The sequence below is a fragment of the Pinus tabuliformis genome, chromosome 9 (genome assembly GCF_031772625.1).
Source record: "Pinus tabuliformis cultivar Carrire ecotype Pingquan chromosome 9, CPIR1, whole genome shotgun sequence".
Taxonomy (NCBI): Eukaryota; Viridiplantae; Streptophyta; class Pinopsida; order Pinales; family Pinaceae; genus Pinus; species Pinus tabuliformis.
The window spans coordinates 1,890,191,653-1,890,208,044 of NC_142307.1; positions in this window are offsets into that span (position 1 = coordinate 1,890,191,653).

A 16,392-nucleotide genomic window follows, 5' to 3' on the forward strand; every position below is an offset into this window, starting at 1 on the left:
TAATTTCCAGTAACCCTGAAATTTGTTTAAGTGCGCAAGAAAGTTTTAGAAGTGTTTGGAATGTCTGACCAGGATAATTCAAGACTATAAAAGGATTTGCAGTGTGAGAGTCTTTGCAAGATGGGTCGATCAGGTCATGTGAAGCATTTTGAGCCTGATGGGATGTATTTCAAAGTGTAGCTAGAGATGTTCACTCTATTAAAAAATGCAAGATTGCAACCAGTGTTCTAGTGCTTTAATGGACACAATTTGAGTTGGTTCCATAATTTCACATATTATCTTGATGGCAATACAACAAGAATTATCACCTTGCAGTTTTCAGTCATTGAAAAATCCATTGCAGAGGCCATGAGTTTATCAACTAAGGGTGAGAGACAGTTTAAGCAACAAAGATCACAAAATGTGGACTTGGACTTTTTCTTGAAGGAGGATGTCATAACCAATATTGGAATATAGGATTCCTCTAGAATATGTTGAATCTCGAATGGTCCAACACCCTCAGGACTATCCAACTTTTCTTCACCTATGAAGGTAGGTATTCTAAAGCCTATTTGTATCACATGGGGTTTTTATGTCATTTAGCAAGTTTTAGTAATAAATTATCTCTATTTTCTTCACCAAAGTTTGCTAAATATGTCAACCAAAGTAATAACCAGAGCTAAGTTGCAACCTCATGACATTTGTCATCACGACTTGATAAAAATATTGTATACTCATGAATTAAACAAGCAAGTGGAGAAATTGAGATAGAGAAACATAAGATAACCTGCACCCATAAGACAAAGGAGAGGCCAAACTCTAGTTTATGTTCAAACCCTGGCTTATGAAAGAAAGGGAGTGTTTATCCATATCCCTGTTGAAGAAGATGTTGAAAACCCTATAAAGGAACTAGAGGTTAGGGTCTATGAGAGGAGGATAAGAAGACAATAGAATAAAATGTTAGAAGATGAGGAGGGAAAAGAGAGAACAACACAAAGTGAAAAAGGAAAATAGAAAATTGAAACAAGGGCTGAAGAAGTTGAAGTAGAGCCTATGGTTTACCGTCGAAAACCTCATACTCGCCCTACAAACAAAATAAGTTTGATTTTTAAGGAAAAAATAAACCCTAAGCTGAAGCAGATAGTGATTATTAATGAAGAGGAAGAGACTATGCAAGTTTCAAAGAGCATAAAGAAGGCCACTACATAGAGGAAAATAGAACATGCTAACAGAAAAGGGAAAGAAACCTTGAAGGCTGGTAAAATCATACAGAAAGATACGAGAAGGATGACAAGAAGCCAGGATAAGTTAGGCCTTCTTTCTTAGGCTACAGAAGCTATGGGTAAATGATTAGTTCACTTCACGGGGTAGATAAATAGACAAAACCCTAATTTTGTTTAGCAAACCCTAATTAGACCTCAAGATTTTGACCCACTCCATTTTAATATTTTTTGACAGTAAATTATTTTCGATATTTTATGGTAATATGTCAAAGGGCATTTTTGGCTGAGGGAGTGCAGAGAATAAAAGTCAACAAAAGGAAAAAGAGTGTTAAAAGGAGCAAGCAACTACAAGGGCAGTTGCATAGTTTCAACACAGTTTACAGGTTCATGCACTAGTTTTGCTACCAAGAGGGAAGATGAGATGTAGTTCCATATATCCAGCCTACAAAGGAGTGAACAATTCCAGATCCTACAATATAGCTATGACTCATCCTTGTTCCAAAAGAATAGTAGGAGATATGCACAAATTACAATAGTTCCACAACATAAATTGACCAATGTTATGTGCCAGATAGAGATCCGAATAGCTAAAATGATAGGATTTTGATTATTTTTTGTTAATTAAACTTTCATATATTGTAAATATTATGCAGTTATTGCTACCAAAATTTGTGGATCTTATCTTTATTGTATTTTTCCTATATATTACATGAGAAATGAGGAAAAAGGGTTTCTTTTTTATTTAAAAATAGCTATTGTTTATGTGTTGAAATCTTTATTAATCTATAGTTTTTCAAGATCAGTATATTTTAATCAATGACACAAAGATTCATGTGATGGTATCTCTTAGTCTATAATTTCTACATGTTTCAATGTTTCTCTCTTTGTAATATTATTTGAATATAATGTCGTCTTATATTTGAATGAAAATAAATGTTACAAAATTCATCCTTGTTTTTGATGCTCTGTCTCATAGATTCAAATATTTGCACTCCTATCTTCTAAATCTACTTTAGGATTCATTTCATATGCCCTATTGTAATGGATTATTTTTCTATTTTCCTCTTTTAGCTGCAATAATGATTTGAAATGTCTTGAATGTGCCATCTACCTTGCCTTTATCAATCTTGATATGGTAGCCAATATCTTGATAGGTTTCCATAAACCCTATCTTGTTAACTCCATTACCCAAGGGAATATCTCCCTCATGCCCAACCAAACCTACCTCAACACAAATCAATTGAAGATCTAGCCACTGTATGAATGTATAGTCAATTGCTAAAGTTAGTGTTTAGGCTATTAGAGAGATCCCTCTCTGGATTAAAGGGGTTAACCTTCAATCTACAAGATTGGCTTGTGACGGTTACCTGAGAGAGTTTTTTGTTCATCCAAGAGAAACGTTTTGAGTGATAACACCCTTAATTGAGTTATTTCAAAATTTAACTAAAGCGCTCAATCGAGCTTTTCAAGTGCTTGATTGAGCTATTGATGGCCTAAAAAATAGATTTTTAGCTCCCTTTCTATAGATTTCTCTGTAACACCATCTTGTATCGTGGTGAACTTAAGGCGATATTTGTCTATAGGTGGCGGAGTTGATGATGTTGGATTCATGAAGTAATTGTCTATCTAATGGCATATGAGTTTGACATTTTCAGATTCATATAATATTTGTCATCTAATTTCTTTTAAACGTTATGCTTGAAATTTGTTTGGACAATTTCAAAGGCGCTGAATGAAAAATAAATAATGTAAAATATACAAAACGAAAAGATTTCAGAAAATACTACCATCTTCAATTATGGGTCCTCTTCAAAAGGTTACTCTTGGTTATTGAATTTATTTTAAAAGTAGAAAAAATCATACATGAATGCATGTCTCTGAAAAATGAAATTCGAATATCAATTTGACAACTTTGAAAAATAATTAAAAATATAAATTTACATAAAAAGATAAAGTTTCAATATGCATAAGTTATTTCTCCCTGTGTAGATATATATATATATATATATATATATATATATATATATATATATATATATATATATATATCTGCACACACACACACACACATTTTAGACTAATTTATTACATGTGAACACATGTATACCTATTAAGATGTGCAAAAAATTGTAGGGACAAGCATTTAATTTAATGGAAAATTGACATATTATATGACACTAAAATGTTTTCTAAAAATTATCATTAGGACAACAAAATAATTCTCCACAAATTGATTTTTTACTCCAAATCAAAATTCACAAAGATTATATGAATTTTTTATGGCTTCAATTCAATAAAAGAGTAAAATTTTGAAATTTCATCGCCACATTTGGCCCAAAAATTGAAACCATCTTCGCATTTTCATCTTTCTTTATTTAATGGGTTTGTTTGCAACATATGGTATTTTTTCTAGTTAGAGGTGGGTTACTTTGAGCCAAAACTATCTCCATTTACCCTATTTTCTTTCATAGGTTCTCTTGTCATATATCTAGTCTCGAAGAATCACTCTACACCTAATTTCCCTAGACTCTTCAAGATGGTATCATAGCTAAGGTGACACATCAAAGAAAGGGCAACTCAAGAACATCCATCAAAGAAAGGCATCTACAAGGTTGAAGCATCAAGCCAAAATCTACTCAATGAAAAGAAGGCCTACCATCTATCATTCATCAAGGAAGACTACATAGCAAGACGAAGAGCCTTAAACAAAGGCACCTACAAAGAACAGTATATAAAAAATAAACATACATCATCTACAAGTTACCAAGAAAATATCTTCATCAAGTAAGCCCATTTGGAGAAGGAAACTTGAAGAACGTCAAGATCCTAGGAAGGCAAGCCATCAAGTCTTCAAGGAGGAAGCAAATCCATTACATCTCAAAATCTATAAAGTAAGTATATGTCCCCTTTTGAATATACATCAATGTCTTTTTACAAGGAAAGCAAAAAATTGGTAGGTACCAATAACTTTGTTGCATGGAAGAAGAGGAATGATTTACTTCTCGAGGAGAATGAACTCCTAGAACATGTCAAAGGGAATATCGCTATCCCTACTAAGGAACAAACTCAAGCCTTAGCCAATTACAGTAAAGATGAGAAGGTAACTCAAAGGATTCTAATAGAATCTATCAAGGGCTCTCTCATTCCTTATTTCTCCAAATTTGAAACATCAATTTGTTTTTATGATAAGCTAGTATGGCTATTCTCAGTATCTAAAGCCGGAGAAGTGATATCGGTAAGAAATGAATTGTACAAAATGAAGATATCAAAGGAAGGAGTAGGTCCCTACTTCATGAAGATGTCTAAGATGAGGGATCGACTTCAAGAGCTTGGAGAAGTCATTTCTAACAGAGAAATGAAAACTGTAGTACTCAATGCTCTACCTGAGGATTGGGGCAACCTCACATCAATCATATATGCGAAGAAGGAAGAAACTACACTCAGTGAAATGTGGTCTCTTTGCAAGACAAAGGAAACTAGACTTAAAGCAAAGGAAGATGTGGGATCAAAGGAGCAAGCATTTTCTAATGGGCAAGAGAAAGGGTAAATTTGGAAAAGTTGGTCCACGAAGAATAAACAACAAAGACATGTCCAAAATCAAATGCTATGGATGCCAAGAATATGGACACTAAAAAAGGAATTTTCCTAACCTTGAGAAGGACAACAAAAATAAACAAAAGAGGTAAGAATATCACATGACTCAAGAGGTGAAAGAAGAAGAAAATAAGCAAAAGAAGGAAGATCCTCTGGATCTCTACTATGACTAAGTCAAACTCTTTACTCCATGTCTTATTTAAAGGTTTTGAGTAGGATAGGAGCATGTAGGAATAAAATAAAATTGCATCACTAGAAACTTCTTCTAGAATCTAGAATCATGAAGAACATAGAGTTCTAGATACTCATGAAGAAGTAACATTTATAATAAGAATAAAATGCATGGTTATAAATATATTCTAGAATATAAGAGCATGGTAGATATAGCTCAAGATATCCATGTAGAAGGAGCATACTTAGTATAGTACCTCATCCATAATGAATGAAGATTAATCAAGATTAAGAATCTTAGAAGACCTCCATCATCAAAATAAAAGAAACATTTGCAAGGATAGGGTCTTTAAGATCCTATGATGGAATCTTCAAAAGAAGGTTCATGAACCAAAACATATGTCTCATTGGGAATTCCATTCATGGGATTCAAGAAAAGGATGATATGCAGGAAAGCTAAGATGAAGCAAGAAGGGCCACACCAAGGACAACCAAATGAATCTAAGATGATCAAAGGAGAATCAAGATGAGGTATGTATGCATCAAATTTTAGTCATGTTATCATTTGTATATTATTGAGTCATGAGAATAGTTCTATAAAATGATCAAGTAGGAAACAATAGATTTCACCAATGACATGCTCGAAGGCATGTACTATAATGCAATAAAGGTCAACAAAATGATATTCTCACATAAGGATTATAAGATTGTTGACTAAGAAGAAAGAAAAAATGTTGACTAGTCTAGGAAGCAAGCAATGAAGAAGTGCTCTCAAGGATCATAAGGTGGTTGACCAATTTATCCAAAGAGAAGAAAATGAAGATAGAGATCAACCATGTGAAGAACAACATGATCATCGAGAATCACTATCTGACAAGATACTTTGAATGTATCTCTCAAAAGAAGGTAGGACAACTCTGATGAAGGAAGGAAGGACCCTTGACACCTATGAAGGCCTTGGAGATATGAAAGATGCAGATAATTGGTTCTACTCTACGAAGATGTCATGATGAAGAAGCCATCCAACAAAATAAAATAAATGTTGAAGCATTGTCAGGATGAAGTCATGATGGGCTAATAGGTCGAGGCATGCAAACAAGCAAGTACAATGAAGCATCCATAAGGAGAGTATTAGAAAGCATGGAAAAATAACAGAGTAGCCAAATGACAAGAAAACTTGATGTATGACAAGAAAGCCACTTTCCACGAAGGAAGTAATGACATGATAAACTGGGAAGGAAAGTGATTAATGGACAGTGCCCTACCTAGAATAAGTTCGAGAAAAGACTTCATGACATCAAAGAAAGGAAGGAGATCAAGAAGTTGAAGGACCAATGAAGAAAAATTTGTTGATGAATGAAAGAATCCCTAGTTAAGAGGGAGCTCTGATAGGTCCCTACTGAAGAGGGAGTTTTGGATCACCCTTGATTACAAAGGAGTGACAGTTATGTTTTCCATTCCATGTATCATGCACTAGACTAGGACTAACAACCATAATTCTAGATGAAGGTCATGAATGAAAATGTAGACACAACATTCTTGCCTTCATTTGGGAAGAAATAATGGGTGGATTGGGTAATCATGTGGCATCCGATACTCTTTGAGGATGTGTAGGGCATCCAAGAAAAGAGTAGGAAAGAGGACCGATATTCTTTGATGGCTAGGAAACCAAGACAAGAATAGTCCTAGAAGGTCATACTAGTGAACCTACGGGTGGGTATGTACCTTGAGAGACAATGACTAAGGTTTCTAGAAGTCGTTGGTCTCGCCAACATTGTGCTTTGATCTATTGAGAGATATATTTTCCAGTTAAGGCCTTGTTGTAGAAACAATGTTGGTTATTATGATGCTATAACAGATGGATTACAAATCTGGTTTTTTTTATGTGAATTCTTCAAGATTGATAATAGACAAGCACCTTTTAATGTTGTATGAATACCTCCCTAGTTAAGAGGGAGTGTTGAATAAAATGTAACTAGGTTCAGTCTTCATAAATGTACTTTTTATATTTGTCTTTATTAAATAAAATAAATATTATTTTTATAATATATGTCAATGAGTTTCTTACTCATTGAAATACTTCTAGCAAATGTTTAAGTGTTGTAGGTGAGTGAAAGAGTCAAAATAATTATGTTGAAGACCTTAAGGGTATGTTACACTATGTATAAGAGTCAAATAAGTCACCTCCATGAAAATTCAAGTCTCCTCCTAGCAAAGACACCATCAAAAGAAGTTATGGCACCATTAAAAGCACCCATCGAAGTAAAGGAATTCAAGGTGGCCTCAAGGCAGCAAGTTGGCCTACAAGTCAGCCTAAATGAGGGAAAATAATTTATATATCGAGGCTGCCCATGCCTCCAAAAGAACATGAAAATCTTCTTTGAAATTAGCGAGCAAGTGAAGTCAAATAAAAGGTCGAAAAGTCAAGTATAAAGGAGCCTCTAGTGTAGAGGAGGAGGAAATATAACCAAAGTAAAAAAGAATGTTGTGTATACATAAGAATAGGACATCAACAAGAATTAAATAAGGAACATCTCATCTAGAGGCTCACATAAACAAGGTCTATCACTAGTTGTTGAAAGAAATAGGAGGACGAAGTACCGGGGAAGAAAGTGTCAGAAGAAGGAGGATGAAGCACCGGGAAAAACAAAGTGTCAGAAGAAGGAAGGACCATACTTATGATTGGAGGCTATTCTAGTAAGAGGTCTAGGGTTTGGCATTGATAAATAAGGAGCTTCAATAAGAGAAATTTAATAAAGGATTCTCCTCTCAAGAGAAGAGAGGTTTTGGCCCTGGGAGAGAGCCAACATCTTCTGTTCTTATTCTTATGTTTTGGTAGCAGTTTGATGAAGTACACAAACATGCATTGTTAATAAAAAGAAGAAGATTAAGCTAACAAGAAAAATTAAAATGACCATAAAATAGTGAAGTCAGACTGTTGATGTTATATGGCTTCTCTTTCCTTCGCTTGAGGTCCTTCCTTATTTGCTCGGATAGGAGGCCTAGTAGGCCTAGTTTGTAGCCCAAACAATGAGGTATGATGGGAGGTGACTTGGTTATGCCCTAAACATAGATATCCCTTCCTTCACTTTTCATGTGTGGCTGGTATTGGCCCTAAGATAGTCCCAAAACCTTCGCTATTCCTTCTTCTTCTTCGTTGCACTAGAGGCTCCTTCTTTGTCCCTTTCTCAGATTGTTTTTCGGTCTCTACCTTTGTTGATTTCAAAGTGAATTGCTTGTTTTTTGAGAGGTTGGACAACCTCTATATATAGAGGATTGTCCCTCCCTTAGGCCGACTTGTAGGCCGACTTGCTTCCTTGAGGCTGACTTGACTTCCTTTGCTTCGATGGGCGCTTATAATGGTGTCATTGCTTCTTTTAATGGTATTTTTTCTAGGAGGATACTTGACTTCACTTAGAGGTGTCTTATTTGACTCTTATACATAAATATACATAATGTAACATACCCTTAAGGTCTTTAACATAACTATTTTGACTCCTTGTCTCACCTATAGCACTTAAACATGTGCTATACGTACTTCAATGAGCAAGAAACACATTGACATATATTATAAAAATAATATTTCTTTTCTTGAATAAATTAGAATATTGAAAGTACATTTATGAATATCGAACCTAGTTACATTTCCTTCAACACTCCCTCCTAAATAGGGAGGTATTCATACAACATTACAAGGTGTTTGGCTATTATCAATATTGAAGAATTCACATAAGAGAAATCGGATTGGAAATCCATCTATTAAATAGCATCATAGTAACCAACATTGTGTCCACAACAAGGCCTTGACTGATAGCTCTATCTCTCAATAGATCAAAGAAAAATTTTGGTGAGACCAATGACATATAGACACCATAGTCATTGTCTCTCAAGGTACATACCCACCAAGGTGTTCATTGAGTATGACCTTCTAGGACTATTCTTGTCTTGGGTTCCCAACCCTCAAATAATATCGGTCCTCTTGCCTACTCTTGTCTTGGATGTGCTACACATCCTCAAAAGGTATCAAATGCCAGATGATTACCCAATCCTACCATTATTTCTTCCCAAGTGAAGACAATAATGTTGTGTCTATCCCTTCTTCTAGAATGAGGAAGACATGCCCAATTTTACTTTGACAAGTAACTTGCCCAAGTTCCTTTGGGAACTTGTCAGAACACCCTATTAGCTAGAGGCTTGTTCATTGAAGAATTGCACTCTTGAGATAGAGTATATTACCATCATGCTTATGTTGAGACCGCTTATTCCATTGTGGTTTAATTTAACGAAATCTTCTCCTTCACCAAGACTGCCATTAAGGAGGAGGATCTGTCATCATTTCCAAGATCCTGTGAGATATCTCAAACAAGTCCAAGGCACTGCTTTCACTGAGCTATCCGAGATTTTTTTTATTACTGTGCCATCCAAAACCTTGAACTATACCTTCGAAAACTTCAGAGGAATTTGAGATTTTTCCTTTTTCTTTTGTTGGCATGGAAAATTTTAGGGGCTAATGTTCACAGGTGGGCTAGTTTTCCGTGGCTTTTCCAAAAAAAGATTGCCAACTTCCATTTTTTCTAAAAATGATTCACCCAAATTTTACAATGTAAAATTATTTTACCTTGAAAATCGCCAACATTATATGGAGATTAATATAAAATCATTATAAATTTCAATAATTTTACAAATATATCAATAAACATTTTATAGTTTTCATATTAGGGACTAGTGAGTTTCGCCAAGGTTTTCAAAATTCATGAAAATTTCCATCCTTAAAATTTTCCCTATTTGGGGATACCCCATCTGTGTATATATAGCGGTTATGTCTCCAGTTTGAGTTGAATTATCCAGGTGAACCGACATGTCATCCTTTAGTTATTTAATATATTTTTTTAGGCCGACACGATGTCTTTTCATCGCTTTGTTTGTAGGCTTCTTCTTTGAAGGATGGTGCTTGTCTTGAAGGGTTTCTTAACACTAGGTTGACTCATGTTCATTACATAAATGCTCAAGAAGAGATATTCAATATAATTTTGACTCTTTGACATTCCTAGACCTATAGAATGAGCAAGAAACTCATTCATATAATTTATAAAAATAATGATTCTTTTTCTTGACAAGTACAAAGATCAAAATTACATTGAAAAATACCGAACCTAGTCACCCTTTTCTTCAACACTCCCTCTTAACTAGGGAGGTATTTATAATGGTAGTTGGTTATTCTCAATCTGAAGAATTTATCATAAGAAGAATCATATTGGTAATCGTATATGTATAGCATCATATCAACCAAGATTGTCAGAGTGCAAGGCCTTGACTAACAACTCCATCTCTCCATGAGACCATGAGCTACAATGCTGGTGAGACCAATGATCTATAGACACCTTCATGATTGTCTCTCAAGGTACATATCCACCTGGCTATTCACTCAGTATGACCTTCTAGGACTATTCTTATCTTGGGTTCACAACCCTCAAAGAATATTGATCCTCTTCCCTATTCTTATCTTGGATGTGCTACACATCCTCAAAGAGTATCGGATGCCAGATGATTACCCAATCCTCCCATTATTTATTCCCAAGTGAAGACAATAATGTTGTGTCCATCATGCGTCTACATTTCCATTCATGACCTTCATCAATATTTACGGTTGTTAGTCCTACTCTAGTGCATGACACATGAAATGGAAAAACACAATTGTCACTCCTTTGTATTTAGGGGTGATATAATTCAAACTTCCTCTTGGTCAGGGACCTGTCAGATCTCCCTCTTAGCTATGGACTCTTTTATACATCAGCAACTTCTTCTTCGTGGGTTCTTGAGCTGCTTCATCAACTTCTCTCCTTGATGCCATGAAATTTAGTTGAACTTCTCCCTTGTAGGGCAACAAACATCGATCACTTTCCTTCTTATTCTGTCATGTCATTCCTTTCTTCATGGAAAGTGGCCTTCTTGACATACATCTAGAACTTTCTTCATATGGCTACTTCTTTTTTCTCCATGCTTCTTTCAGGAGTTTCCATCTATCGCGTGAATGCAGGTTGTACTTGTACTTACAAGTCTTGTTCTTGTAGCCCTACATGAGCTCATATAGATATTATTCAACAAATAAAAACATCATATTAAATTAAACCATACCTTACGAGATAGATATTCATCATGACATATTCTTGTAGGTATCAACATCCTGCACACTTATTGAGATATCTCCCAAAAATATCCATTGTCAAGGGTCTTCATCTTTTTTCAAAATTTCATCAAAGTCTTTATATCTTTCTGGCAAATTTCCTAGTCAAGTCTTCTTGGTATTTTGGATGTTGATTGCCTTCATCATAGCTGCACATCTCATGATATCTTCCTTCCTCACACATTCCATTTCCCAAAGATTTTAATCAGAGTTTCTTAGTCAACTACCTCATACTTCATATGAGGACATATTATGTTGGTTTCATCTAGTGTGACTTATGTCTTCCTGCATTGTTTCAGAGGAGAAGATCATTTTTCTCTTGATCATGCTTCTCAAGATATAAGTAAGGATCCATTGTTACCAGAAACCATATGACATGACATTATAATATTAAATACAAGCATACATACCTCATTTTACCTTTAGGTAATCTAGGCTTCTTCCAGCAGCTTCATTCATTGAAGAGATCTTCAATCCGTTGGTTTTCTTCATGTCATCAAACCTTTATCCCATGAATTTTCTATGTTGGAGTTCCTGATGAAACACTTGCTTCCTCTCTAGATTAGTGAACCCTCTAATGAGGATTCCATCAGAGAACCTTGAGGATCTTGCATATCCTCATCTGGCAAATGTTTCTTGGTGTATGATGAGGCTTGTCCTAGATGACATCTTTCTTTCCCTCTCTAGTCTGATGAACCTTGTCCTTTTAGTGTGTAAATTTACCAACCCTAAAAAAATTTAACAAAATATTTTAATAAAAATAAAAAAATAAAAATTATAATTTTCAATTTAATTTTAACAAAAAATTTAATTTAATTTTAAACATTAAATTCAATTCTAATTTCAATCTTAAAAATTAATAATAAAAAATAATAATGGAAATAATAAGTTTATAATCATTAACAACTTTGGAAAATCATTAATAAATATTGGTTATTTATTATTATTAAAAAACATATATATTAAAAGTTTTAGAATTTTCAATTTAATTTTAACAAAATTTTAATTTAATTTTCGACACTAAATTCAATTTTAATTTCAATCTAAAAATAATAAAAATTAATAATGGAAATAATAAGTTTATTTTATAATCATCAATAACTTTGAAAAATCATTAATAAATATTAGTTATTAATTATATCAAAAAAAAATGATTTTAATCATTCATTTTAAAACTAAAAATAATTTAAACAACCTATTAATACTTTTATTAACCATTAGTTACTATAGTCAATTATTAACAATATAAGTAAAAATTCCTTTATTAGCAATTAATTAATTGTGAACTAGTTTTTATAAAAAAATTCTAAAGAATTTTTAATTATTAATTAGCAAGGCTAAGAATCTTGATAACAATTATCATTTTAAAACATTTAGTATCATCAATAATCTTTAAAAGAAAACTAGGTATTGAAATTAAAATTAAATTAAATCATTATCAATTTATTCGGCCTCCTTCCTTCAAAACTTGTCGGCCGCCATTCATTCCCATCCTATCGCACACCTTTATTTATTGACGCTATTGAGATCTACCTTATTCACTCATGGATCTATCCTGATGATGAACCACAGAGAATGGTTCGAAATGTCGATTCCAAAAATATGAATGTGATGGCTCCGTAAGATAACACAACACAAAATATAAATCACATAAGCCTCAAATCAATAATTAAAATATATCTTATTCTTTTATATTATATCATTACTAGCCCATGGGACCTAGAGTAAAGAGTGATAGGGTGTTATTTTAAGGCACTCCATGGTGTAAAGGTCACTAGTTTTGAAATCCATGGGAAAAAATCCAACCATGCTAATGATGGCATTATTGTGATTAATGGAAAAGGAGAAACACAAGGGAAGTGAAGAAAAACGAGAAGAAAAAGGGAAACAAAGGAATGGGAGCAACAAGGTATGGTGTGGGGATATTTCATAGCGAAAGATGAAGGTGAAAATAATGGACCATCAATAAGTTTGTATGGTTATGATCAAGGCAAAGAAGCAATAGCATGGCAAATGAGAAACACAGTAGTAGCAAGGCAAGGAGAAACAAAGGAGAAACAACAAGCATGCATGGTTATGACCAAGATAAAACAACAAGTTATTCTTGATGAAAGCGGAACAAAGGAGCAACAAATACCTTGATGGATTGGCAAAACATTGATGCTTGCATGTGTATAAGGTTGATTTGAGGACTAGTTTGTTGGAGAAAATTGTTGTGATGCAAGGCAATACTCCATGATAGTAAAGGAAAGGAAAGAATCCACGTCAACTAAGGTAAGGAAAAACTCCATGATAGCAAGGAAAAGGCAAGACTCCATGACAACAAAGGAATTTCAAAGTCATTTTTCCTTCTCCAATTAGTTGGCATTTTAGTGGACCATCTCCCTCCTTTTAGGTATTCTCTGATTAAACCAAAACATGTCATACCAAACAAGCACGAGATGAACAAGAACATAAAGATGACATTTGCAAGCCATTTATTTAGGTCACTTAGTTTGACAGACCTAAAGGTTTGAGGCACAAGTTGGCATTCTACACAAATCTTGGTGCTCAGAGATGACCTTGTTTTCCAATCCCTTGGAAGCATTGGAAGCACATGCTTCATACCCCCTGGGCCAATTTTGAGTGGCCTCAGGGTTCATGTTGAGACCAAGCATCAAATTCCACGATAGGACATGATATTCTAGCTATGTCATTTGCAGAACACCAAGTTGGGGAAGCATTTTAATTTTCACTTCCCTGTCTACAATGAGACACAAAATCAATTCTATTGCCTCTTTGAGGTGTCTTAAAACTCTATCTTTTTTTGGTGCCTAGACAAGAGGTATTTGGATTTGTTTATGAGAGAGGCATTGGGTCTCCATCCTTCCTGGTTCAAGACACCAATTGGATGATCACATCCTTTTTTTCAATTAAACCAACAAAGTGAAAATCTATGAGACCCTTGCATAATCACCAACTCAAATCCCAAGAAAGGGCCAACCATTTTAGCAACATCACTCTCCCTTGAGACAACAATTCACACCTCATATCAGCTCTTCTTCCATTACTTTGTGACAATCCTATATCAAATGTTTTCCTTTCTGCCTCATATGGAAAGAGAGATAGATATTTAGAGATAGATGGCTCACATGAATGTAGTGTTCCTTCCTTGTCTTTAACAGGCACATCGAATCAAAATCAGGTTACATTCCCTGCCTTTTGTATCCTCATCCAAGGCATCACTCCAAGGAGTGTTGATTGTCAGTTGTAATGTTTCATGCATCACGTTAGTTTTCAAATCAATGTTTTCTTTTTTGTATATCCTATGATATATCTTCTTAACATCCTTTTATGTAGGAGCAATCTTTTACACTCCCAAAGTGTGCTGATACTATTATACTTACTAGTCATGTTGAGCTATTTGTGGTCATTTTCTTAACATTGATAAAATTATCTTAACTCGTCTTATCTATTATCAACACAAACACGCAACTGATTTGGGTATTACTTTCATAGAGATGTCTTTCTCCGTATTTTAGGCTATGAAGATGCAATTCCAACCCTTGGTTTGTAAGTTTCGTAAGTCACCTAGGGTTATTATTGCTGACAACTTTCCTAAGTGATCTTGAAGAAATATTTCCTAAGCAGTGTTTCTAGGTAGGTTTGTAAATGCTCTATCAGTGTTTCTCTACCTTGTAATGTCAAATATTTTCTAGGCTGATACATGTGAATTGTACATGTTACACTTAGGGTTGCACATGAACTTATTGGGGTGTGCATCTATCTGCTTTTGTGGGGCATATTTCTCTCTCCTGTCATGCTGCAATATTCATCTCGCCTTTCACTCAAGAATATAATATTTGATTTGTGTGTTCAAGAGGGATAATCTTTTAATTTTGTTCTTGTGCTAGTCTAGTGATCCATAATTTCTTAGTCTATGACCTATATGATTCATTAACATGTATACTAATTTATTTTCTATTGTTCCTTCTTTCTGCATTATGGTGCTTCTGTGAAAATTAGCTATTGTTGTTTATTTTCCTCTTAGTGCTATTGTGTATTAATCAACAATACAGTGTTCACATACATCAATGAACACAGATTTATAATGGAAAACCAATACAGAAAATTGGCATCAATAGAAGGCTCTCAGTGCTTCTTTACTTTAGTTAATGCACATTGCAAAGGGACTCTTCTTGAACCTCTTGTGTTGGAAACTTATATATACACCAAGTGATTTACATCTTTAGCACTGTGATAGTATTTCCTCTAAAGCAACAGTGAGTTGGAATGAACGTTCTCCTTCTCTTCTCATTGTTAGTGGAATGATGAGTGCTTTAGTATCTGACGGCCAGTGGGATGCTTCTTCTTCCTACTACAAAGTCATAGATGGCTGAAATATTAGAACTCTTCTTCTTTTTTCATTAAATGGAACTGCTTTAGAATTATGAAATAAGCTTTCCTTCAGTTAGAATTCCAAATATTTTCAAGCTTCTGACCACTACTTTGGTTCAGTAGTTGGTCTTGCAAACTATGATCTTTGTATAAAGGTTGTAATAGTTTAACCATCTAATTTGACTCTACTTTCTTATGGAGTGGTGGTTTCTATTGCATAATTACAATTATACTCATTTAAATATTTTCATTGATGTTGAGTAAAATTTTGATCTGTTTATAAGTGCTTATGTTATTCGGGCCCAAATTGGGTGAAGTACATACTTACAAAAATAGTTGGGAAGTCTAAGATAAGAACTTGAGATGAGATTTTTCCCAACATAGACTACAATTCTTGGCATATCGGTCCCATCATTTATGAACAAACCGAAAAACAAAGTATTTATTCATGCCCCACTTTATTTACTATGTATTTATGACAAAAAAATGGCCAAACAATTTGGCTACTTCATTTGTAATGTCAGACATATGGAAAGACCAAAAAAATCTCTTCAAGGTAGACATTCTAGAAAAGAAACTCAAAGTATCAAGGACAAAATTCAAGCACCAACACTATTTTTAGAGTCATCAATGCCCTTTTCCTCAATGTAAATAGGATTTTAATGCTCTCTTTCAAACATGTTTTGAACCTACATTCCACTATGTTAATGACCTGCTTGATGAGGTCCTCATTTTTGTAATTTTCCTCTGAGAAAAATAACCATTGCCAGCTAAAGATAATTTAGCCTTTTTGTCTGCAAGCTCCTCCAGTTTCTTTTTTCTTTATACTTTTCCTTATCTTCTAGGAAGACACCCCAACCTACA